This window comes from Simochromis diagramma, unplaced genomic scaffold, assembly GCF_900408965.1.
Source record: "Simochromis diagramma unplaced genomic scaffold, fSimDia1.1 OVJJ01000596.1, whole genome shotgun sequence".
NCBI lineage: Eukaryota > Metazoa > Chordata > Actinopteri > Cichliformes > Cichlidae > Simochromis > Simochromis diagramma.
The window spans coordinates 14,364,679-14,391,258 of record NW_024387245.1 but is presented as its reverse complement, the minus strand read 5'-3'; the positions used below and the strand labels follow the sequence as shown (position 1 = coordinate 14,391,258).

The 26,580-nt window shown below is 37.5% G+C and overlaps 1 long non-coding RNA gene across 1 annotated transcript; it reads right to left on the bottom strand.

The window, feature by feature from the left end:
- Positions 1-1,970: 1,970 nt before the first annotated feature.
- On the bottom strand, positions 1,971-24,358 carry LOC120714546. The gene is made up of 3 exons (XR_005691423.1): positions 24,208-24,358; positions 17,212-17,214; positions 1,971-1,981 (listed from the first exon to the last, which is right to left on the bottom strand). It is a non-coding gene; the product is annotated as an uncharacterized LOC120714546 (long non-coding RNA).
- Between the last annotated feature and the right edge of the window lie 2,222 nt (positions 24,359-26,580).

The following is a 26,580-nucleotide window of genomic DNA, read 5'->3' as shown; positions in this document are numbered from 1 at the left end:
ATCATAATACAAAAACCAACTATTTACATTTTAAACTTTTAACTATTTAAATGTTCAGCTTTTTCCTTTTAAACAAATTTAAAGTGAAACAACACAAAACACTGCAAACCACAACACAATTAAATATAAATTAAAATATGAAAACAAAAAGAAGATGCATATTCTCTGTCATATGGGCCTGCATGAATAAGCTTTCTGAATCCGTTATCACCCGCAACTGAAAATAGTTGTGGATGATTACTATACCTTTCTAATGTGACCCCTGGCTCTCTTTCTCTCTGGCTCTGTTCCTGTGCTACTGCGAGTGTAACTACTGCCCCTTCCCCCTCTTCCCAGCGCAAAGCACAAGCCTTGCGTGCAGAGTGAAGCGGAAAAAAAGGGCAAGAGAGAGGGTGAGAGAAAGAAAAAAAAAAAACAACCCATGGCTCCCATTAAGGAGCCGGCTCGCGTTGTTACCTTCAAAGAGTCGGCCCTAAGAGCCGTTTCGTTCGCGAAGGACACATCACTAGTGCCCTCACTGACACACAAAACAAAACAACTACACAAGATAACACAACACACCAAGTATACACTCCACACTAAACTCACAAATCGCCCACATCTAAAAACTCTCTCTCTCGCTCGCTCTGTCTCCTGCTGTTACTGCACTCCCAAAACTTTCCCTCTTCCTAAACAACCAAATCCCACGTGTTGACTTTTTTTTTTAATTGGTCGACATGGTACATTTTTCCACCGATAGGAAAGAGGTGGCCTTTTTCCTTTCTTTACTGTTTTCGTGCTGTCCTTACAAAACGCTTAAAACACACACAAACGTGACGACAGTATTTAGAAAAAAGCATGGCTGATATATATTATCATAACTCTGGATTTACTGGCCTGTAATTGAAATTTAAAAACTTTGAAGTCCGAACTTTTAATGTGGGCTGAAATGGAGACTCAGCGTGGCTGCAGCTTGTTGCCATGTCAGCTTACATCAGTCATGTGATTTGGAGGTGCAGCGTGTCCACAGAGGGTTAATAACACTCACCTTCCTTCCATGTCCAGAGTGTAACATCCAACCACCTGTGTAAAAAGCGAAATTCCCATTATGTTGTTCAAAATGTGCTCTGGCACAATCATAAACACGGCTTGCTACTGAAAAAAAGAAAAAATCCGGTCCTGCAATGGGCTGAACCATTTGTTAATGGTGGAGGGGGAAACACTATGCAATATATTCAGTTTTAGCATTTATAGTCACTGTTGACTGTAACTACGCTCAAACTGTTAATGCTATCTTATTTTAATAAACAACACTGTCATATGGAAAACTGGGGTGGCAAGGGATCATTTTAGGGTGGCACTTGCTACCCCATGCCACCCTTCTAGATCCGCCCTGCTAACTTCTTTAAATTCTGCCAAGTTTCTCTTTGCTTTCCAGATAACATCAATAAAAATGCTTACTTGGCCTGAGCTGTTTTTTTACAACCTTATTTCTCAATGTAATAAAAAATCACCTGTCATGCTGTGTTTTATTCTGGAGAGCCACCTTTAGGCATGGTTCCTTTGTTTCATAAGTAAACATAAACATATTTCCATTTAACCAAAGTAAATAAACTTTTTGGCCAGTTTTACTTTTACGTTGTCTAATACACTGATATATAGTTTTCTGTAATAAAGTTATGAAAGCATGACAATTATTATCCATGCTTTCATGAAAAAAAAAAACAGCAACAACCCTGTGCTCTTTACAGTTTATTTCAGTGATTGATTTTCGAGATTAATTTATTCACTCTTATACTGCTCATTAAATCTCCTTTTTGTGCATTTTCTTAAAACCAGGATCATGTTGTGGTCAGATAGCCCTTTAACACCTCTTTTAACTCTTTTTAAATGTGTCTCTCCAATTTATATTAAAATCACCTAATGACCTCACTATTGTTAACACACTCTTTAATAAGAATATTCAGTTTATTATAAAACACTTTTTGTTGCAGATGCTGATCTATAGATTTATAATTGCAGTGAAGGACAACTTTCAGCTGAGTATTAATTTGAGAACTGCATTAACATGACCATTGTATTTGTTTACAGCTTATACTGTTTTTAACATTGAAAAGGACTAAAATAATAAAACCTATTAAAATATAATAACAGTGCACATTCAATATGTGAGCAGGAGAGTTTTCATATAGCCATCTCTACAATAAGAACAGAAGGTCCAGGTTTGAGTCATACATAAGATGTTGTAATTGTTCCACATTAGGAAAGATGTTTTAATGTCCATCTAATAGTTACTTGGTCTAGCCTGAGAATCCCATAATAGATGCCCACCATAGTTATTATGATGCATCCTCCAAACTGTGCAGGAATTCATTCATCTTACTCTCATGGCAGCACTAGAGCTAAATCAGCCAGTCAGCATTGTGATAAGCCATCTCCTCCAGAACAATAAACTTTGCTACAAACATTTCATGGCTGTCCACCAGGGAGTTGGCATCGAAAATATCAGGAAGAGAAAGGAACTGTTTTGACAACAGTGTTGGTCAAGTTACTTGAAAAAAGTAATCAGTAACTAATTACTGATTACTTCCCCAAAAAAGTAATACCGTTACTTTACTGATTACTTATTTTCAAAAGTAATTAATTACTTAGTTACTTAGTTACTTTTTAAAAACACGATTTACAACCTGAATAGGTGATAAAGCGATAGATCTTTCAGCCCAATTCTACTTTTTCTACATAATCCATCATACAAAATGTAATCAAATGGAAAAGACTCTTTTTTTTAACTTGTTTTATCAGTTTTAATCTTTTAACTTTATGCATCAAGCAAAAATTTAATTATATGCAACATTCTCTGAGTTGAATAAATTAGTTTAACATTTAAACCTATTTTCTACACATTCCAGCACATAAAATATTTTTTGTGTTTACACTCACTCTTTCAAATAGATGCAAGTAAAACACAGCAGAAAATAAATAAAGTCAAAGACTAGCGGTCCTGTTGCTCTATTTTCACCTGTAAAGCAGGACTGCGGTAGGCGGAGGTTTACCCTGGTGCAGGTGTGCCGCGGTCAGTTGAAGAATCCGCGAGTTTCTCTGTGAGTTTCCCATTACGTCGTTGCGCACTCGGTGCTTGCTTGGAAGTTTAGGGGTTTTTTTCGCTGTAAAAAGAAGTTTTCTTCCCACGCACGATGGACACTAATGTTTTTGTCACTTTTTATGGAATCAAACTCAAAGTAAGGTCAGTACTTCCACGCTTTAAATGCTGCACGCTCATACTCTCTCCCACAATCGATATGTGATCCATTGTTGATCTGCACACAGCTGTTGTCACTAAGGGCGCACTCGCTTACGTCACTGTCGTGAGACATTCTCGCAAAAAATCACGGTTTTAGTAACGCAGTAACGCAGCGTTCCTACGGGAAAGTAACGGTAATCTAATTACCGTTTTTGCAATAGTAATCCCTTACTTTACTCGTTACTCGAAAAAAGTAATCAGATTACAGTAACGCGTTACTGCCCATCTCTGTTTGACAATGCTGTCAAAAGTACTAAATGAATAACTACCATTCAGTTCAGAGAACCAGCAGATTTGATGATATAGTGATACTCATTCTTAATCCGTTTATCATTATCAGTACTGAAATCTCAGCATCTTTTGGTCAGCAGCAAGTCTCCAACTCTTATTAATGAAATAATATTTCATCTCTCTCACAGAATTCCAGAAAGTGTAGAATGAGTTCCAAAGTGCATTGAAACTGTTCTTGTGGTGACACTTTATGGTGTATTTTCATTAGACTAGTTGTAGCTCAGGTTAACTTTAATTCATTGTATTGATGTAGAAGGAAGTTCAGTGACCCCCAGCCTTGAAATGTATCTAATTTGTGACAGAGCGTTAGTAGCGTGAGTGAAAAGGCTTGTGGGAAGACCAATTATTGTCATATAATTGTCCATTTGCAGCATTCAAAGCCTAGCTTTCAGATCGTTGGGGAGATTTCGTGGAGTGCTTCCTGAAGCAGCTTCAACAAGTTGGATTGGTTTGTCGGGCACTTGTTACATAACATACATTCATGCTGATCCCACAAGAGTCCAAAAGAGATGAGATTCAGCGACTGTGCCGGCCACTTCACCAGAGACAGAAACCCAGCTGGCTGCTCATTCTATAGTTCTCACATGTTTTGGATCAGTTGTCCTCCAGACGGAAGTAGAGTGATAGCCTTCCTTGTTCCAGATCACTGATATATATCTTGTGTGAATCACCCACTGTGCAATCACCAAAGCACCCCAAACTATTACATTTATCTGCCATGCTTGAAAGATGGCGTCAAGCACTTCTGTAGCAACTTCTTATTTGTTTTGTGTCACACGAATGTTCCTGTTTTTAACCCAAACACCTGAAACAAAGATTTATCTGGTAATAAAACTTTTCTGCAATCTTCTTCTGTCTAATGCTTGTGTTGTTTCGCCTATCTTAATCTTTTCTTTTATGTCTTTTTTTTTTTCAATCCTTTGTCACATATGGCTTTCCTTTGCATCCAAGAGTCGCCTCTTCAATGTTGACATTAAGACTGGTGTTCTTTGCTGTCGCCATATAATGAAGCTGCCAGCTGAGGACCTCTGAGGTGACTGTTTGTTTCTTAAACTAGAGACTCTGATGTATTTGTCCTCATGGCCTCACACTTCTCAATCGATTTTGGTTAGAGCCAGTTTACGTTGGTCTATGTGTGAAGGGAGTAGTTCCCTCTGTTGAATGAAAACTCAAGTTTTGGGGGGCAATTTCCCATAAATGTAATAGCATTCATTTAGAAAACTCTAAAGTGTTTATTTTGGGTGATTTTGATACTAAAATTGAAACCACAAAGACTGATCCAAGATATATTTAACAAGTCATATGCATAGCTCTATTAAAGGGCAGTTTTTGGCTGTGTGAACCTTATTGCAGTGTTTCATTGGAATACAAGAATATGGTTGGGAGCCAGTATATATAATATATATTTAATCAGATTAAAATCACAATTGTTTTCAGACTCTGATTAATAACTCTATTGCTCAATAACTGCAATGTCATGAAGAAGATAAAAAGTTATACTAAACCTGTGAATGTTAGTGTATTTATCAAAGAACACCCTGCAAAAATAAGTTGGATGAACACTAGGGACCACAAATATTAACAAACAATTTTCTAAGAATAGTGCTAATCTTGCAAATAATACCGAGATGATTTTAGTATTGTTTTAAACATAAATATTAATGTTGAGAACTGACAATGTACACACACCTTTCACACTCAGAATCGGTTTCTTCACCTCCAGCAACTCCATCTGTGAATTTATTTTCTAAGGTTGCTAATGTGTTGCACACAGCTAGACCCCATTTCGAAAAACCATGAAAGACTATTTATGCTTTCTCATTAACAAAACGCATTGCTTGATTGCTGTTTGCCCCCTTTTATGAGTTGTATGCCGCAAAGTTGCAACCAGAAATTATGGTGCTGCTACCTTCAAGAAAAATGAAATGATGGGACTGCATAGCAAGTCAGACGTACCATGGCGACATTAAAGGTGTTTGTAATGGAATAGTTGTATTCATCCCTGAGATAGCTGCAGGCGCCCGTCTGGCTTCTCAGTTATTTTTCCACCTCATTTCAGATCTGAAGAGCAGGGTATGGGCGTGTGTCTGAGAAATATAATCATACTTTCACATAGAAAGAGTGAGCTTGGGTTTGCCTGTGCATGTCTGTGTATATGTGGGTTAAGTATGAAGGTAAAGGAGACAGAACTGGTTTGTCAGATGGGGAAAAAAGGAAAATGCTTGATAGGTTGTAAGGAGTGGAAGAATTTCTTAAAACTCACACAAATGTTTGCAATATTTCTTTTTGTTTAGCTGACAAATCATTTTGAAGAAGTAAGCATCAGTGATTCACCCACAGTAGCCTATACTCATTTGTTTTTTGAACTGTGGTCTCAGCTTGTTCACGGTAAACACCTCTCTATTGATTTAATCCTTGACAACTGTTATATTCCACATCTTGCCTCTCTGTCACACTTCCTTCTCGTCTACTTGATTCTCCACTTGCTTCACACTTTATACACATGGTGCATTCATCTTGCCTATAGCCCTTAGACAAAGACTACCTGTCATGCGGTTTTCTTCCCCACGCTCTTTCTCTCCCTCACACCTGCCACTCTCCCTGTATCCTCTTGATATTTGTTTCCCCTCGAGTTTTTTGCTGACACTGTGTTTTCCTCTGTCTATAGAATATCTCAGTGCCTGAAAACAAAGTGAAATCCCAGGATTTAGGATTCATTTCAGACTAAATCTATAAAATTATTTTAGACTGCAGTATTACACTTCATGAATATTGATTTCCTTTTGTTCAAGGATTCAAGGAAGCTTTATTGTCATTCGCTTTGCATATTTACATGAGGTGGAAAGAAATTACATACACACGGTCCCAGAGTGAAAAGAAATAGAATAACGAAGAAACAGAATTTAAAAAAACAAAAACAGAATAACAAGTCATAAAGTAATCCAAATAAATAGAGTGCAACAACCTCAGTACCAGTATGGAGTATATATAGAGAAATGTGGGAATTTTGTTTTGGGAATAGATGCAGAAAAAAAAGAAACAGTAACTATAAGTGGGGGAAAAAATGCAGAGCTTTAAAACTGGAAGGGGAAACCAAATTTTGTCCTAAGAAAGGTTGCCACTCAGCCATAGATCCTTAGATATGATAAATGTGCACCAATTTATTCAGGTTTTTCCTTAATTTGGCTCTCCTTTCAATTTCACATTCTGATTTACCTGTTATATTTTCCTTTTTGTAAAAGATTCAAGTTATTTTATTTCCACAGATGTTTGACTCATAGTGGAAAATGCCATTCTGTTAAGAATTCCTTTTGAAAAGAAGAAATCAGAATGGTAAGAAACAGTGAGATGTCAGACCAAAGCAGCACCCAATCACAAAATTAGATCTGCCGTTTTTTTTTTAGCTTGATTGACAGAAAAAGACTAAACATGAAAATGTCACCTTTAATATGACATTAATGTAGCGTATATTTAACTGTGGTTCATATTGTTAGAGTTTGTTTTTTTTTCTTTAAAGATAATTTATTTAATATTGAATACTTTGAGTGCCTGTATTTGAAAGTACATGCTTATTTCTGTAGGAAAACAAAAATAATGATTTGATAATTATTATTTAATTTTACAATAATTATTATTTAATTACAGAAGAGGATTAGAGCCACTGGAAAAAAAAGTGGGCATGTCTTTATTTTTTTCTTTTCCAGAATTCTGAGATTGAATTCAGAATTCTGACTTTATTAAACTTCTGTTGTTTTAATTAAAATTCTGTTGTTTTTAATTCAGCTTCTGTTGTTTTCATTCAACTTCTGTTGTTTATATTCAACTTCTGTTGTATTTAATTTCAATTAAAAACAACTGAAGTTGATTTAAAAACAACAGAATTTTAATTAAAACAAGAGAAGTTGAATAAAAACAAGAGAAGTTGAATGAAAACAGAAGTTGAATCAAAACAACAGAAGTTGAATGAAAACAATAGAAGTTGAAAAAACACACAAGAGAAGTTGAATGAAAGAAACATGGGTTGAAGAAAAGCAGACTTTGAAATAAAACAAAAGCACAGAATTCCCAGATTAAAGTCAGAATTCCGAGGGGGAAAAAGAACTCAGAATTTGAATGAAAGCAACAGAAGCTGAACAAAAACAGAATTTGAATGAAAACAACAACAACAAAAAAAAACACACACAACAGAAGTTAAATGAAAACAACACAAACTGAATAAAAACAGAATTTTGACTTTTTCCTCATAATTCTGTCCTTTTTCTCAGAATTCTCAGATTAAAGTCAGAATTCTGAGAAAAATAAAAGTCAGAATTTGAATTAAAAACAGCAGAAGTTGAAAAAACACAACAGAAGTTGGAAAGATGTTTCCTACAACATTCCTACGACATTGAACATTTCGATTTCAACAATATAAAGCTTCAGTCTGCCAAGCAAAGTTATCACCCCATTCTAATTTCAGAGAGGAACGTGGTGTGGAATTTGCAGCACTGAAAGGCAGCATCACCTGAAAGTGTAGCCACCCTCATGGGAGACTCGGGTTGCTCAGAGCAACTCATATTTATTTGATTGTAAAATGAGGGGCAGTGCAAATGTGAAAAGGAGAAGCAATATAACATAAATAAATAAATAAAAAATAATAACTCCCAGTAGTATTCTCCTCTTGGGCTAGACCAGGGGTAGGCAACGCCAGGCCTCGAGTCCTGCAGGTTTTAGATCTCACTCTGGGTCAACACACCTGAATCAAATGATTAGTTCATTACCAGGCCTCTGGAGAACTTCAAGACATGTTGAGGAGGTAATTTAGCCATTTGAATCAGCTGTTTTGGATCAAGGACACATCTAAAACCTGCAGGACACTGGCACTCGAGGCCTGGCGTTGCCTACCCCTGGGCAAGACTAATGGTTGTTATTATAGCTTTTCTGAACTTTATTTTCATACTTACATACTTTCCGGTTCAAATTAGACAAATTTTAACACTTAACAGTAGCAAAAACAGCAACTACTTTTCCTAAAGTGACCCAATATACAAACATTAAATATTTTTATATCTATTTCTATTATATTTATATGTATTTTTTACATTATTGTGCAGGACCTACAGCATTTTTGTACACACAATGCTGTCAGATTCAACCCACATTGTGATGGATTTTGCAACTAGTGTGGGTCTAATATGGTCTCAGGAACTTCCGGTTACGCCACTGCGATATGGCAGCCTCGCTTCTGTCAGTCTGCACCAGGGCAGCTGTGGGTACAACCGTAGCTTGCCTCCACCAGTGTGTGAATGTGAGAGTGAACTGGTATTGGATCAACCCCAAACATACAATATGACAAAAAAATATATACTTTTTTTAATCTATAGCCTATATCACATTTGAACAGTGCTTTAGACGCATGCACATTTATATTCCAGGTCTCCAAAAAACCCCACATCTTTATATTGCAAGGAAAGCTGAAAGATGTGTTTTGTTGTGTTAGCTATGTACAGTGGAAATTGAAAGTTACAGTGATTTAGTGGCCATTGAATTGTGTTCGGAACTAAATTGATCATGATTCATCTCATCTTATCACATTGCTTTCCCCTACATAAGCTGCCGTTATAGGGCAAAAATATTGGTATCACATATTTTTTTCAATGTATGCAACTAATTAAATTGCATTAAAATGAAATGATTGAAAAAGACAGAGAAGAGAAGAGAATGGCCAGACTGCTTGAAGCTGACAGGAAAGCAACAATCACTCAAATAACCACTTGTTACAACCAGGGTATACAGAAGAGTATCTCTGATCACACAACATGTTGAATCTTGAAGCAGATGAGATACAGCAACAAAAGAGAACACTGGGTGCCACTCCTGTTAGCTAAGAATAGGAAAGTGAGGGTACAATCTGCAAAGGCTCCCCAAAATTGGACAACTCAAGCCTGGTGAAACATTGCCAGGTCTGATGAGTCTTGATTTCTGCTGCAACATTCAGATGGTAGGGGGAGAATTTGGTGTAAACAACATGAAAGCATGCATCCGTCCTGCCTTGTATCAACAGTTGAGGCCTATTGTGTAATGGCACATTTTGCCCCTCATCACGAGCTGAGCATTGTTTAAATACCAGAGCCTACCTGAATACTGTTGCTGACCATGTCCATCCCTTCATAACCTCAGTGTACCATCTTTTCAACACACCATATCATGACCATTGCCTGGTCAAACAATGTCATAAACAGTGTTGGTCAAGTTACTTGAAAAGCGTAATCAGTAACTAATTACTGATTACTTCCCCAAAAAAGTAATCCCGTTACTTTACTGATTACTTATTTTCAAAAGTAATTAATTACTTAGTTACTTAGTTATTTTTAAAAACACGATTTACAACCTGAATAGGTGATAAAGCGATAGATCTTTCAGCACAATTCTACTTTTTCTGCATAATCCATCATACAAAATGTAATCAAATGGAAAAGTCTCTTTTTAAAACTTGTTTTATTAGTTTTAATCTTTTAACTTTATGCATCAAGCAAAAATGTAATTATATTATATTTGTTTAATATTTAAACCTATTTTCTGCACATTCCAGCACATAATATATATATATATATATATATATATATATATGTGTATTATATATAATATATATATATATATATATATATATGTGTATATATATAATATATATATCTATTATATATATATATATATATGTATGTGTGTTGTGTGGTGTTGTGTGTGTGTGTTTACACTCGCTCTTTCAAATAGATGCAAGTAAAACACAGCAGAAAATAAATAAAGTCAAAGACTAGCGGTCCTGTTGCTCTATTTTCACCTCTAAAGCAGGAGTAGGTAGGCGGAGGTTTACCCTGGTGCAGGTGTGAGGCAGCGGTCAGTGGAAGGATACGGCTGTTTCTCTGTGAGTTTCCGAGTGCGCTACGATGGTGCTTGCTTGGAAGTTTAGGGGGGGGTTTTCTCGCTGTAAAAAGAAGTTTTCTTCCCACGCAGTGAACAGCGGACACTAATGTTTTTGTCACTTTTTATGGAGTCAAACTTAAAGTAAGGTCAGTACTTCCACGCTTTAAACGCTGCACGCTCATACGCTCTCCCGCACTGGATATATTATCCATTGTTGACTGCACACAGCTGTTGTAACGAACGTTGCACTTGCTTATGTCACTGTCATGAGACATTCTCGCAAAAAAATCACGGTTTTAGTAACGCAGTAACGCAGCGTTCCTACGGGAAAGTAACGGTAATCTAATTATCGTTTTTGCAATAGTAATCCCTTACTTTACTCGTTACTTGAAAAAAGTAATCGGATTACAGTAACGCGTTACTCTGGTCATAAAGCTCAAATAATCTCAAACTGGTTTCTTGAACATGACAGTGAATTTACTGTACCCCACAGGCTGTCTAACAGAGCAGAGGTTCTGTTACTTGTCTGTTGCAGCAGTCAATTCAAACTGTTTTCCTGTATGGCATTATTTTTGTGCCTCTATTCTGAGTGCATGTAAAAAAAAAAAAAATTGCAAGCGCAAATGTTGCATTCTGATGAGAAAATTATTTTGGGCAAAGAAAAGTTTAATTTGAGTAAACAAAATTCATTGCCTCGTGCAAGAAATGTATTTCAGTGTTTGCTATTATCCATATACACACACAATAACAGGCCCTCTCGATCAGTTGTTGGCATTTGCTCTTGCTCAGATCTCTGCTCTGTGTGCTCACAGACATCTGCAGACCTGCTCTCAGGGTGTCGTTCGCGCTCACAACATCTCTGCTCCGTGCTTCAACTCTCTGTACACTACGGTGGCCCCTAGAGACAAAGCACGTACAAACTCCAAAACACTTGCAAACTCCAAAACACTTGCAAAATCCAAAACACATGCAAAATTCCAAAACACAACGGAAGTGCTCCAGGACGCTAGGGGCAGTGTTGAACTTTTGTTACCTAGTAACTACACAAGCCAGGAAGTACCAATGACCGGATTTGGGCTGTATCCCAATTCAGGGTCTGCAGCCTTAAAGGCCGCATTTTAAGGCAGAGCGACACGACGAAGGCTGTCCCAATTCAAAGGCTGCTCGAAATGCGGCCCTCAAATGCGTCCTTAATTTCCCTGAATTTTAAGGATGGGCCCAACATATCCCAGATTTCACAGCGCGGCGGTGGTGTGGATAATTTTGCCGAAAAAAACGGCGGAAGCGGAGCCGCCGAAGAGTAAACTTTCAGAAGTAAGTACTGAATATTATGTCACTTATTTATGCGCAAATGTTTTTATAATGAAGAACATTAAAACATTACTGTTGGCCACATGTCGGGAAAGTTATGTGACATTAGCGATGTTTGTACTAACTTGGTTTTAAAGCCTTTACTTCAAAATATACGCCGTTCAATAGTTGACTTTAATCTTACAGAGAATGTGATGATTTTATGGATGATTAAAGTCAGTCATATATCCACAAACACAACAAGCTGAAAGTCAGTGATGCTGCTCGGTTTACAGTCCTGAATATCATGGCACAAGCAGGATCCACTGCACTGGTAATGTTAGCTATGTTATATTGCTGCCTCTGTTCGGTGGTGTCGAGCCAAACGGACTTTAACGTGTGTTTGAACGAGCTGACGGTTCACTCGTTAAGCTGAAAGAAAGATGCTTTAATCACAGGAGTCACACATGTGTCCACTGTACCATCTGGGAACTCTTTTTGTTTCGTAATAACACAAACTAAATCCTCCTTCTTTTGTGCTGTTTTGTAGCAGTGTATACACCTGAGACTGTCACCTGTCTGTCTGTCCTTCACTCTCTCTCTCTCTGTTTCTTTCTCTCTGATTGTGTAATAAAAGTATGAACATTCATTTATAAGTTACACTTGTGTTTGAATCCTGCAGCTTATCACACATTTGATTTCCATGTGTGACAACTGCAAGTGTCCAGAGTGAGGACAGACTGAGGGACCCACTGCTGCACATCATCTGTGAGGCTTTGCACCCCTGATGATCCACCAGGACAAACTCATCAGTGTGTGAGGAAGAGGAGGAGGAAGAGCCAGCAGCAGCTGACAGATGGAGAGAATAGACAGACTGTTCCCTGTTTGTGAAGGACTGCTAGAAAAGTTTAGAATCACTAATTGTCTGTCCTGAATCAGTCTTATTAGGTAATGTTCAAATAATTTTATCCTCCTAGTGTTTTCAGTGTGGGAGAAAGTACTCAGGGCCTTCAAGTTACACACTATGAAAGGCAGCAACAAGTTTAACATTCAGAAACCTAAAGTATGTATCAGCAGCAGAATGGACCTAAAAATAAATGTTTGTTTCAGTTCTATGAAGCTTTGAGTATTTTGGATTAGTAGTACTGTTGTGTTTGTTGCATCATATTGCTGTAATTGTTTATATGCTTTATATATTCTGAGGTAAGTTGATCTATAGTGTTACATCATATTTTATAAGGATGTTATGTGTTTGTATACTTTCTGCCTAGTTTGACCCATTTAGCAGAAGTCAGCCTGTTTAAGGCTCTGATATCTATTCTGTATGACTTAAAGCAGTTATGACATGGTCTGATTTTCTCACCCAATAAAGGAATATTCAATATATCAGTCTACTCTTCATTTTATCAGAAACAGTTATCACAGCTTGTACATTTTCTTTTTATAAATATATGTAAGCAATGAGCCAAATTTAGTAATGCCAACATACTGAAGGAACAACATTTGTCTCTTATATATGATACACCTTTAAATACACTGTCAAAGACACTTGTCTTTGAGTGAAGATTTAAGGTGATAAGACATATAAATAACTGCAACTTGAATCTGTACTGAGGCTGACACAGAGTTCATGTTCACTGCTGTAATAGCTAATAATGATTAATATAATAACTATAATATTGGCCATATTATATTTACATTACCAAAGTGATATGACTTTAGTCTCATGAACAACATTAGCTAATTGTTATTTACTAGCTAATCTTAAATGACTGTTCAGTACAGAAATGAAGCCCAAAAATCATGTTTTACTGTCCTGTGGTCTCAGCCTCAGATACTTATCAAATCACACAAAGCTCTTGTAGAAACAAACAAACAAATGAACAAAATATGTTCTCCTTCATTTCTGTCAAACAAAGTTGTATGACACGTTTCCAGCGGTTAGTATCATGGTTGCTAGGCAACCTGGAAAGCGCGACGGAGACTAGACCGTCCCATACAGACAAACTTGCCGTTTATTTTGCAAATCAAGCTCAACACTGCCCCTAGCGTCCTGGAGCACTTCCGTTGTGTTTTGGAATTTGCATGTGTTTTGGAGTTTGCAAGTGTTTTGGATTTTGCAAGTGTTTTGGAGTTTGCAAGTGTTTTGGAGTTTGCAAGTGTTTTGGAATTTGCAAGTGTTTTGGAGTTTGCAAGTGTTTTGGAGTTTGCAAGTGTTTTGGAGTTTGCAAGTGTTTTGGAATTTGCATGTGTTTTGGAGTTTGCAAGTGTTTTGGAATTTGCACGTGTTTTGGAGTTTGCAAGTGTTTTGGAATTTGCATGTGTTTTGGTGTTTTGGATTTTGCAAGTGTTTTGGAGTTTGCAAGTGTTTTGGAGTTTGCAAGTGTTTTGGAGTTTGTACGTGCTTTGTCTCTAGGGGCCACTGTAGTTATGGTCTCCAAACAGCTCGCTAACTACACTATTCCGGAAACATGATTCAGGATGTAGTTAAATCCATTTTCAGTTAGTATGTTTATTTATTTTATTTTAAAATGTATAATTTTTAAAGACCACTGTTGGTTTTAATCTAGTTTAAACCAAACCACTCCACTGGATTTAGCCAATCTGAATTTTTGCATCCAAGTCTGTGATTGGTTGGTTTTGTGCTGTTATTGTGTGTGTATATGGATAATAGCAAACAATGAAATACATTTCTTGCACGCAGCAATGAATTTTGTTTGCTCAAATTAAACTCTTCTTTGCTCAAAATAATTTTCTCCTCAAAATGCAACATTTAAGCTTAAATTTTTTTTAACGTGTGCTCAGAGTAGAGGCACAAAAATAATGTCATATTCCTGGAGTATTTGCTTTGTAGCAATTATAACAGGTTTCTGAATTAGGATATAGCTGTTGTTTGCATTTTATACACCACCATGCAGGTGAGTAGCCACAGCAGTTTTCCTCAAGCTTCCTTTATGAGAGATTGTGCTGTGCATTAAGTGCTGTAACAAATGTGTTGGGTTGGGTGAAAAATTCTACTGTTATCCTGAGCTTGTAGGTGGTGATGAGATTAGAAAATAGATATAGGCTACTCACTGTTTTGTTTTGTTTTACAGACTACATCTGTTCCAGTAAATAAGAATCAAGGGAAGGGAATATTTTTTATTCATATTTAAGCATCATGGATCCATTCTTGTTGTGCACTACTATCCAGAGGGCATGAATGCGTAACAACCTTTTTGATTTGTGTCTTTCTTTCACTTATTCCATATCACTGTATTTTACTTTCCCTCACATTCAGCTCGAGGCTACTATTTTAATTGTGCCATGACAGTAAACTTGTCTTATCCAGGTCAAGAAGAAAAGGTATTTCTTCTTTTGTACTAATTTATCAGTAATCTTTTTTACCTCACCAGATGTCTTAATTCATTTTTCTCCTGCACTGGGGTTGGAAGTACAGCTCCACTGCGGCAGGTGCAAGAATATAACTGTGGTATAAAGCGGCACCAGTTCAGTTCATGAATATTTGCTGTCTGGAGCGTGAAAGAATCTGATGCTATATTAATAACATTTTTTGTCATTTTGAGAACACAGATCAATCCTGTTTTGGCTGACATGCACTGTATGGATGTCTCATCTAAGTTACATATGATAACAGACGACGACATTCTGTAACCAAACCTCTAGACTACTACATCACTACACCACTAGACCAGTGTAAACGTGTACATTGTTCTGTGATTGTTATAAATGTCAAAATTTTATACTGTGATAATTTTCTCTATGCTACTGAAAATTATATCAACTTATTCTAGATGTATTTTGTAGCTTTAAAATCCTATTTTCAGGACATCAGTACATTTCTTTAATTACAAAATTCAAGAAGCCTTTGTCCGGGAATAAATGGTTGTTGATGAAAATGATTAGTCAGCAAAATTAACACTCCATCCATCCATCCATCATGGTGAGGGAGTTTGATTTTTAACATGTGCAAGGCATCTTGTTTTTACAAAGTAAGTTCATTTGAAAAAAAAAAAACCCCAAAAAAACCACAACTTTACTTTTTTGTCACATCCTTTTCATTTTTATCTGATAAATATTATTGCTTGTCTTTAACTAGCCCCTGGCCTCCTGTCATAGTGCAAGAGTGCCCCTGGAGAAAATCAAGTTGAGAATCCCTGCTCTGAACTTTTTCTTTATAAATCAGATCTTTGACATTTTTGATCTACTACTTTGGAAGCATCTTATCAGTGTTATCCCTATAGGCAGGGTTTCATAAGATAGCTTACCTAAGAATGCAAAGAGAAATTCACAGTTTACAGAGTTTGTCTTTAAATATCCTATCCCAGCCATCACAGGGTGCACCCTGTAAGAAGGATTGCGCTCCATTCAGGTCACCTCTCCATTGCTGGGTTAACACGAAGAGACATTCACACTCAAATTCACACCTAGGGTCCACTGAATCACCTGTTAACCTAATGTGCATGTCTTTGGAGTGTGGGAGAAAGTAGTACCAAGAGGGAACCCATGGAGAACATCAAAACTGCACACAAAAAAGGTTCCAGTTGGCTAACATGTTGTTATCTGAAAATTAAATGATAGCAGTCACATTCAAAAATAATTATACTGAAATAATATAGCATTACATCATGACCCCATCAAGCAACAGTTTGGTAGCCTAGTCAATTATGTCATTTTGTTGCTAAGACTTTGTTAGTTTAATCTTATTTTCACCACTAAAAGGTCCGGCAATTAATTAGTTGATGAGATCAAGTTTTATTTCAGGAAGCTCAAATAACTCAGGCAATATTACATATAACAAAGGGTAATGAAAAGCATGACTGAAATGCCATGTGGATGGAAGAATTCATGAGTAGTAATGGAGAAAACTATAACAAAAGTTCATCCTTTTTTTGAAGGGTTTTAACATTTGTTTTAACATGACTTTGTAACAAAGCTGTAAAAAAAGCAATGGCACTGGTAAAAACAAGCAAAGAGTCATCATAGAAAAGTTTGTTTAAAGGCCCACATGTTCACCTCAGGCTTCAATCTGGCAGTATCTTCATCACTGCACTTGTCACCAGATCTGATGTGTGCTGTCCACGAAAGCTTTTAGATCACAAAGACAACTTGTCGTTTTGAGGCATGGGACTTTGATTGTCAGCATTACTACATGCCTGTAATCGTGCAGGATTGGTTTTGCTGATCAGGCGGCAACGTGCGGGGGTGCACCCAGCAGGTGGTTGACTTCCACAGTGATCTGATGTCTTAACACCCACAGGATGTCTGTGGGCTGGATGTGTCACTATCAAACGTCGCTACCTTGGATTCAGTGGCAGAGAGATGTAATTACATTGTGTTGCATGAAAAATGAAATGAAAATGACGGGTGTGTGTAGGGGGCTGGGGGTGGGGGAGTTGGGATGGTGGTAGGAGGGAGAAATAGAAAGTTATTACCTTTGCAGTGACAACTCACTGGCAGAGATGGAGGGCCTTTGATGGTGAGCTCAGTGTGTATCTTTTTGAAGTCAAATTGGAGATCTGAGAATCATTTATTCATGAGTCTACATATCTAATGCTTGCTGGCTGGCTAAGTTGTTTGTTATTCTTGCCTTAGGCTTGCATAGTTCCTGAATAATTTCTTTTATTCACCATTGTTTCTGGTTTATTTGGGTGCAGAGGATATAGTTGTCACTTTAATTTGTTCTTTCTTCTTAATTTAACTGTCCCTTGTCTTTTGTCGCTCTTCCACCATAGGCTGGATTACTGACCACTACTTAGCTGCTCAGCCAAATGGAAACTTAAGAACTATTAGTTGAAAAAAAATGTTTGGAACAGTTGTTTTGGAAAACCATGCTTATGTACTGCGGACTGACTGTGTCACACAAGCTCAGCAACAACATCGTACAAGCCAAGGGCATCACTTGACAGCATCGCATGCTGTCAGTATGAAAGAACAAGTCAAATAAGTCTAAATTAAAGTAAGTCTTACATGAATTTTCTCAGAATAATACAAACAGTACATCCAGAAGTTATTCACAGCAATTCTTTTATGTTATTTTACAGCTTTACTTCAAAATTAATTGAATTAATTTTTCACCTTGAGATTCTACACAAAATATCCCATAATGAGACAGCAAAATAAAACGTTTGCTTGTAATTCTTGCAAATTAATGGGTATTGCATGCAGAATATTAAAATGAAAAATAGATGTAATCTATGTTGGAATAAAACATGCTTCCAATTAAATAAATCTGCTACATCACAATAGTTCTTCCGACTACAAAATTGAACTGTCATCACAAATGCAAAAGATGTGCAGGGTCTGAAACAATTCGAGAATCTGTTATGAAAAACTATTATCCTAATAAAAGTAGAATTACAGTGACAAAAAACCCCAAATATTAATGCTTCAGTGATTACCTTGGTGGTTGCATCTGTGAGGAGTTCAATGGATCATTTTGGTCCAGGTGCTCTAGTGATCTTCACAAGTAAGAATATGAGAATTTTAGGTGTTGGGTCAAGGGCTTTATATATGGTTCTCATGGTCTGGGTGAGTGCAGGGTTTTTTTTCCATAGAGCCGGTGGTTCAACCTCTAGGCAGAGTCGCCACATTCCAGCTTGCAGTCCACACCTGTTGGCAATTAAGCTGCCGGTACTTAAGACCAGTGCTCGTAACTACTCTTCGCCAACTAACTAACCTTCATTTGGACACTGGTCTTCTCGGCAGCTTTTTCAGTCACAGCTCATGCTCACGTCTCTCCCGTGCCTGAGCTACTGGGTACCTCGGATCATCCCCGTCTGGATTCATCTCTGTCTCACTTGGACCACTTTCCCCTTCCATGCCAGACCTCCACCTGCAACAAGTAAGACTGAACTGCACCGGAACACCGGTTACAGTGACTCAAAGACTCCTGGTTCCATTCCCCAGACTGACTTCCCCTTTGCTCCATGCCACAGAGTTCATGTTAATATTGTTTACGAAAGTTTCATATTTATTGCACAGTTCACGTTTGCTACATTACTTCATAGAATTTTACGTACATTTCATAGCTTATGTAAATCTTATAGTTCACAGTTCATGGTTGCTTCACAGTTGTATTTCTCAGTTTTTAAATAAAGCTTTGTTACCACGTTTACCAGTGCCTCCGTCTGTATCGTGCAAATTAAGTCAGTTTTCCTGGTTTGGCCTTTGGCAGCGCCAATGGTCATGCCCAGGGATACTTCCTATCGTCACTCATTTGCCAGACAACCGGGGTTACCTAGGTAACCAAATTACCAAGTGCATGATATTTAATATCTTCTTCACATGTTTTCTAGGGTTCCTATTGTGTCATCTAAATTTAGGTATTGCTTCTGTTCTATTACTTCCCGAACTTTCTGTATTTAACTACATGTACTTACATCTAGTACACTGCACACAGTGTTTTTTTTTTTTTTGTTTTTTTTTACTTTGTTAAATTCAGCAGCAGACATTGTTTTGAACAAAGAAATTGTATCTGTGGCATTCAAGTAGTTTTCCTGTGAATCACTTCAAAAGTTAAGAAGCCCACTTGATGTGTTAGTGAGTTCTTTAATCCTCTAGGAATCATAATGAAACATGACAAGCTGAAGCAGCTTTTCTTTTATAGAAGCCTCAGAAATCATGCTAACTTTATTTATATAACTGCTCTGTCTGTTTTAGTGGGCAACACTGGCTTTTCCCCTTCTTATTTGAAAACAGGAGGTTCACATAACAAAATCAAACAGTCAAGGACAGAAAATGCCAGTTGCAGCTCTTTCAAATCTTAAGACTGTTTCTCTGCTGCACAGATTCCTTTTAATTCACCCTATCATTGTGATAATTTAGCTAAGCTGAATCTAACCTGGATGCTGCTTTCAGAGGATGAGATGGGTTTCATATATTCGACTAGCTGTCTTGATTTCACACTGTGCTTTTTTGTGGAACTGGCACTTCCTTTCATTTTTCTAAGGCAGGGGTTTCAAACCTGCGGTGATTTTATCCATCCCCATTGGCTTCCTGCGGCTTCCTATATCCTCTTAAATTTGCTGCACCTCAATAGCAGTCATTGAGACGGATGTGTACACATAAATGTCTCCTTCTAATAAAAGTGAATAAATAAAACAGGAGGATGAAAACAGAACATTAAAAGTTGGACAGGCGTCTTTGCTTTCACCATTATGCTTGATCTACAGCTGGTCTTTAATTCAAATTAAAAGAAACTTGACAGCACAGTAGTTTGACGGTTTGTGCTATCGTCTAACAGCAAGAAGGTTCTAGGTTTGCATCCAGTGTCTGGTAGGGGTCTCTCTGGGTACTCGATCTTCCCAAAGTACAGGGACATTCATGCTAGGTTAATTAGTGATATTCAATTGGCTGTGAGTGTAAAAAGTTGTCTCTGTATTTGTCCTCCAACAAACTGGCAGCTTGTCCAGAGTGCACTCTGCCCTTTGCCCTGTGGCAGCTGGGATAGAATCCAGTGTTACAACCCTGTGACCCTGGCTTGGATAAACAGGAAAAAAAATGGGTGGAAACGATAAAACTGGACTTTTTGTGATATTTATTATTTTTTAAGGCATAAATGCTATTTAGTAACTAAATTAAAAATATCTATTTATTTTCACAGGCAGAGGCAATATTCAAAGTCCCCTCCACAGCTTTATGGTAAATGGCCTGTATTTATATAGCGCTTTACATATCCAGTCATCCACCCATTCACACACTGGTGATGGCAAGCTACATTGTAGCCACAGCCACCCTGGGGCGCACTGACAGAGGCGAGGCTGCCGGACACTGGCGCCACCGGGCCCTCTGACCACCACCAGTAGGCAACGGGTGAAGTGTCTTGCCCAAGGACACAACGACCGAGACTGTCCGAGCCGGGGCTCGAACCGGCAACCTTCCGATTACAAGACGAACTCCCAACTCTTGAGCCACGATCGCCCAGCTACTCTGTTTCAAAATGGACTTATATATGGTAATTAGGGATGCACCGATACCGATACTGGTATTGTGTATCGGGGCCGATACTGTAAAATGTGTGTGTACTCATACTCGTAAAAGTTAACCGATACCATGAACCGATACTAACTTATTTCATTCATCATTTCAGAGGGTGGCTTGTCATTTCTGTTGTAGTTTTTTAGATTGGCCACTAGGGGAACATCCCGCGCTAAACAGGCACAGGGTTAGGCGAGTGAGACTAGTGGCTCCAGATAAAAAAGAGAAACTGGAGGCTGCTGTAGCAAGGCTAAACAAAATGTCAGCAGTGTGGACCGGAACAGCCAACTTTAACTCAGGTTTTGGAAAAGCGATGAAAAATGTCAAGAGAAAATCCACGGGCAGTTAAAATAACAGAGGCTCTGACTCATTTTATCGCTCTGGATGACCAGTGATATTTTGTTAAATTATGTGGCGACTCTGCAATAATTTAACAGAAGTGCTTATTTTTCACTTGAAATTTTTTTGTCGTCATTTTTATTAAGATTTTATTTTTTATTGGCAGAGAATAAAATAAAACCTGTCTTCCAATTCATTGCATTTGTGTGTGTGTCTGTGTGTGTGGTAGAAGTATCGGTTTTTGTACTCTCTATCGGCAAGTACTCAGATCCAAGTATTGGTATCGTATCGGTTTGAAAAAATTGGTATCGTTGCATCCCTAATGGTAATAGGATTAATTGTTTTGGTACTATGATTTAAATGCAATGAAATAATATATTATTACATTGAAAATGCAAATTTAAAGTCCTGTTGCAGAGTAGTCACATGTGCCAAAAGACCTATTGGTAATATTAATAGGCTCAATAGGCTATGTTATCTTCATTAAGATATAAGATAAGAGTAGTTATGCATTATTTATCCCAAAGCTGGTACAGCAGGTAAAAGGTTAAAAGGCATACAAACATATAGCAAATGCATCAAATATGCAGATTCTGGAAATGATGGTGACATTTCTTTCCATATTCTGTCCAATTTTCAGTCTGCATTTGTGTAAAAGAACATTGTTCATCATGTGAAACACGCTGGTTGAAAATATTTTTTCTTTTTGTTTGTGTTCTGAATCATTTTCTAAAGTGCCTTTAAGATGAATATATTCATCTTACTGGAATCCAGTAACAATAATGCTGGCAATATTGCATGGCTGCACAAGTACAGCCGTGTACCACTGACAGGACACCATGACCTTTAACTGTCTCGCTTTCTAAAAAGTGCAGGAAACATAAATATGCAACATTCTCAAGTTCAGCCAAGTTGAACTGTTATTAATAATAATTTTTATTGAGCTGTCATAGATTAAACATGCACAGTTGTCTGAATTCTTAAAATTAATTATTAATTATCTGACTAAGTGAACATAGCCATTGGGGGTAAAAAAAAAAAAAAAAAAAGGCTTAATTTGTCCCTTTATGTCATTAGATGAAGATGCTTTTAACCATGTTCATCTCAGATGAAATGGTTTTTAGCGGGTTGAGTTTGGTGAGGCTCCTATATTGTATTTTCAGACTTCATTGTTTGCTAGGGGCTCATTCAGTTCAAATATGCAGATTCTGAAAATGAGATTTCTCCATTACTTTAACACTGTGTGCTATTGTAACCCATCCAATGGGAAATATCTTATGTATTTATTCAAAGTGGAAAACTAAACCACATCCAAAATACTGTAAATATCGCTGGTATATAATTAGCAGTGCTGCCATTATGGGTGAGCCTTGGGGGTCCAGGCCCATCCAATAAAGTCTCTATGCTCCCCCAGCTGAATTCTGCTGAGATATTTCAACTGTGAGTTACATTAATTCATACAGTTTGTCGGTGAAAGACATAAACACCCATATGGCCGATAAACTATTGCAGTGGAAGCTCAATTTAGTTATTTGGTTTTGCAGCAAACGTGATAGAAGAGGACACTGCATGAATGGGCCTAAGCCGGTCAGACTCTGGGAAGTAACACTCGTGTCTCTTTGAAACTAAAACGGGGTCATTCATCAGCTTGTGCAGCTACTTTTAAGCACAACCCTACTTGAAAACTGCAAAACAAATTTAAATGTATTGAGGATATTTTGCGATAGTGTGTGGTGAGTTCACAGATTCATTTCTGCACCTAGAGAAAATGTCTCTCCTGTTTTGCCACTGCAGTCCACTATAGATGTTTCTGCATTTTTTAAACTGTGCATGCATTTCTCTACGACCATGCTATGTGCATATGGTTATAATTATGCATACTGAAACGTTGTGGTTTAAAGTAACATGTTCATCCTTAGATAAATTGTGTAGCCTGTAAATGTTGAGGTTGAGTAATCATACAGGACTAACTCTTATAGTATTCTTTAAAAGTGTACATTTAATGGGTATTGCTGTGCATTTTATTTTATAGCTTCTAATGTAGCATGTGTGAGTACAATCTCTATTCTCTTTTTTTTTTTTGAATAGCAAAGTTGCTTGAGTCAAATGCCACGCTGTCAAAACCAGTTGCTTGTTCAGTTCAAATGGTGTTGTGCTGACCCGAGCTGTTAGTTTTTTCAGTTTTCTGTTATACATCCAGCATAAAAGCAGAAAAAAAGTTGATTTATATTATTTTGGACATGTTGAACCTTCTCAAGAGTGTGTGGGTATGTAGGGTCAAACGCTGCCTGATTAACACGCCTCTTACTCTTCTTTCCACCCAGTTTCCATCACATTTTATTTTAACGTGAGCAAAGCTCTAAAGAGAATAACTGAACACACCTTTGTAGGGCTTTTAACTACCATATATTATACACATGTGAAAAACTTCTTAAAAATGCAAAATCATTTCACAATAATGTTTTATTTTGTGCGATGATCTGTGCTTACACTAGCAATAAACATGGTAATTGCAATTTTCTGCTGCTTCCTGAAAAATCCTACCCAGGAAATCATTTAACCCCATGTCTTTCTAAAGGAAAATCCATTTGAGCTCAGCTGAAAGTTTTCATTAGTTTCCATTTTTTTTTTTTTCTAAGGAAAAAATGTTACTTTGTGAAAACACAGGCTTTTTATCAGTTGGCATGTGTATTCATCTATGGGACCAAAGTCTGTTTCCATCAGCTGCTTTTCTTTGTTTTAGAAGAAGAATTGGGAACTTTGGTGGTGGTTTTGTTGCTAGATAGACATCAGTGTGGCAGCTAAAGCTCACAGTCCACTGAACAGCTTGTCCTTTTGAGTGCTGAAGGCAAAACTGGTAGACTTGAGTAGTAGCAGGAAATAAGTAGCTTTAAATCTGGACACAATCTTTGGCTTTTATGTGAAGGTGTTTCTCTTTTCTTTCACACTGTTTTCTAAATGTCTTGCACTTAAATGTGATGAATACATTTGGGAGAAGCACCATAGTGCTATGGTTAACACTGTAGCCTCACAGCAAGCGTGCCCTCCACCATCCAGATGGCGCCCTTCTGTTTGGAGTTTACAGATGCTCTCTTTATTCACCTTCCTCCTGCAGTCCAAAGACATACATGGGCTGTATCCCAATTCAGGGTCTGCAGACTTAAAGTACGCAGCTTCAATGGTCCTCAAGGGCCGCGTACTCAAAGACCGCTAAGGCCGGAAGTGCGAGGCTTGTGAAATGGGACGGTCTAGCCTCCGTTGCGCTGCCCAGGTTGCCTAGCAACCATGATACTAACAGCTGGAAACGTGTCATACAGCTTTGTTTGACAGAAATGAAGGAGAAAATCTTTTGTTCATTTGTTTGTTTCTTTCTACATGAGCTTTGATCATTCTCTGTAAGATTAAGCTCAGCTATTGAACGGCATATATTTTAAAGTAAAGGCGTTAAAACCAAGTTAGTACAAACGTCACTAATGTCACATAACTTTGCCGACATGTGGCCAACAGTAATGTTTTAATGTTCTTCGTTATTAAACATTTGCACATAAATAAGTGACATAATATTCAGTACTTACTTAAAGTTTACTCTTGGCCGCCCCTCATTCGCCGTTTTTTTTTCGGCAAAATTATCCACACCCACCGCCGCGCTATGCATTCTGGGATATGTTGGGCCACGAAGTCTACACTGCCACAGCCTTAAAATTCAGGGAAATGAAGGACGCATTTCAGGGCCGCATTTTGAGCAGCCTTTGAATTGGAACAGCCTTCGGCGCGCCGCTGTGACGTAATCGGCCTTGAAATGCGTATTTTAAGGCTGCAGACCCTGAATTGGGATACAGCCATAGTGATTAGTTGGCTATTCTAAATTTTTCACAGCTGGGATTGGCTCCAGTCTGCCTATCACTGTCATGGTCCTGGGTCGGTGACCCAGCGCTTTAAGTTTATTATTATCATTTTCCAATTTATTATCATGATTATTATTATTGTTTGAGTTCTACGTGTTATATTCGGTCTGCCTCTGAGTCTGCGTCTGTATCTGTCTGTCTATGGTGTCACCCCGTCTGTTTGTGAATCTGTCTGTTTAGTTCAACGTCTTGTCTGGTTCCCTGTGTCTGAGTTTCCTGTTTTATTGTGAAGGTCTGTGTCGTATGTGAGTGTGCTCAGTTTACGTTTCCCCTGTCTCGTCAGCTGTGATTTCTCCCAGGTGTGTTCCCCTCCTGTCTCTCATCCCTTGATTACTGCCATCTGTGTATTTAAGCCCTGTGTTTCTCTGTGTCAGTGTCGCGTCGTACCCTCAACTTGCTGTGTGTTTGTAATGTCCTGTCCTCCAGCACCTTGGTTTAGAGTTTTGTTTTTGTAAGTTTTATTTCGTGAATTTTTCCTCCAGCAATAAAGCTGCGTTTTCAGTTTATTCCCATCTCCAAGAGTCCTGCAATTTTGGGTCCACCACTTCTGCTTGCCTGCCACACAGCCAACCATGACAATCACCAGTCATAATAAATTTTTTCAGCTATACTCAAAAGTATTTCATTCCAGCATGTTCGTGTCAGTTTGAAAACTTATTGTCCTTTTAAATAGCTCTATATAGTGTTTTTACCTTTTTGACCTACAGCTCAATCTATTGAACTTGAAGGAGAGGTCAGAAGTCAAATGTGGCATCATATTTAAAACTTTATGCAGTACTTTCTATTAGAGATGGCACGATACCACTTTTTTATGTCCGATACCGATACCGATATCATAAATTTGGATATCTGCCGATACCGATATGAATCCGATATAGTGTTTTTTAATCAACAAAACTGTTTTTTTTAAATATCTTGCTGCATTTTGTATAAGTTCATACTCAAGTTTAAAACAACAACTACACTAAAGCTATTCTGTTATACCTGTATGCAAAAAAAAATATTTCATAGTTCAGCAATACTGATCAATCTAATAAACTTAAACCTACACCATCCTCCCTATTCTGGTATTTTAAAGAGTACTTAGCATAAATATTAAGCAACCTAACTAATAGGGTTCCAACTCTCAGCAACAACAAAAATAAATAAATAAAAAATAGGGAACCACCCCTCACACTCCACCTCATGATGCTTAATCGACGTAATCAACCTTAATTTGATGCAGTGTGAAAAAAAATGCACAGAAATCAATTATTTTTCAAGAAATATTAAATAGATTCAACATCTTTCTTCAACAAAATTGCAGACTGCACAGATGGTACCTTCCCAAAGGAAAAAGTACTATAGCTTACTAGGGTATATATATATATATATATATATATATATATATATATATATATATATATATATATATATTAGACTTAATAGTTACTATATACAGTAATGGACTTCTATTCATTTTGCATCAAATTAAAACTTTGGGTGTCAGATAATTATTTATTAAAAGCTGGACGTTTTAAATGAGAATAAGAAAGAAAAGTATGTCTTTGTGCCCCCTTTTCCCTGTTAATGCCCTATCGGCCCCCCTGGCTAAAC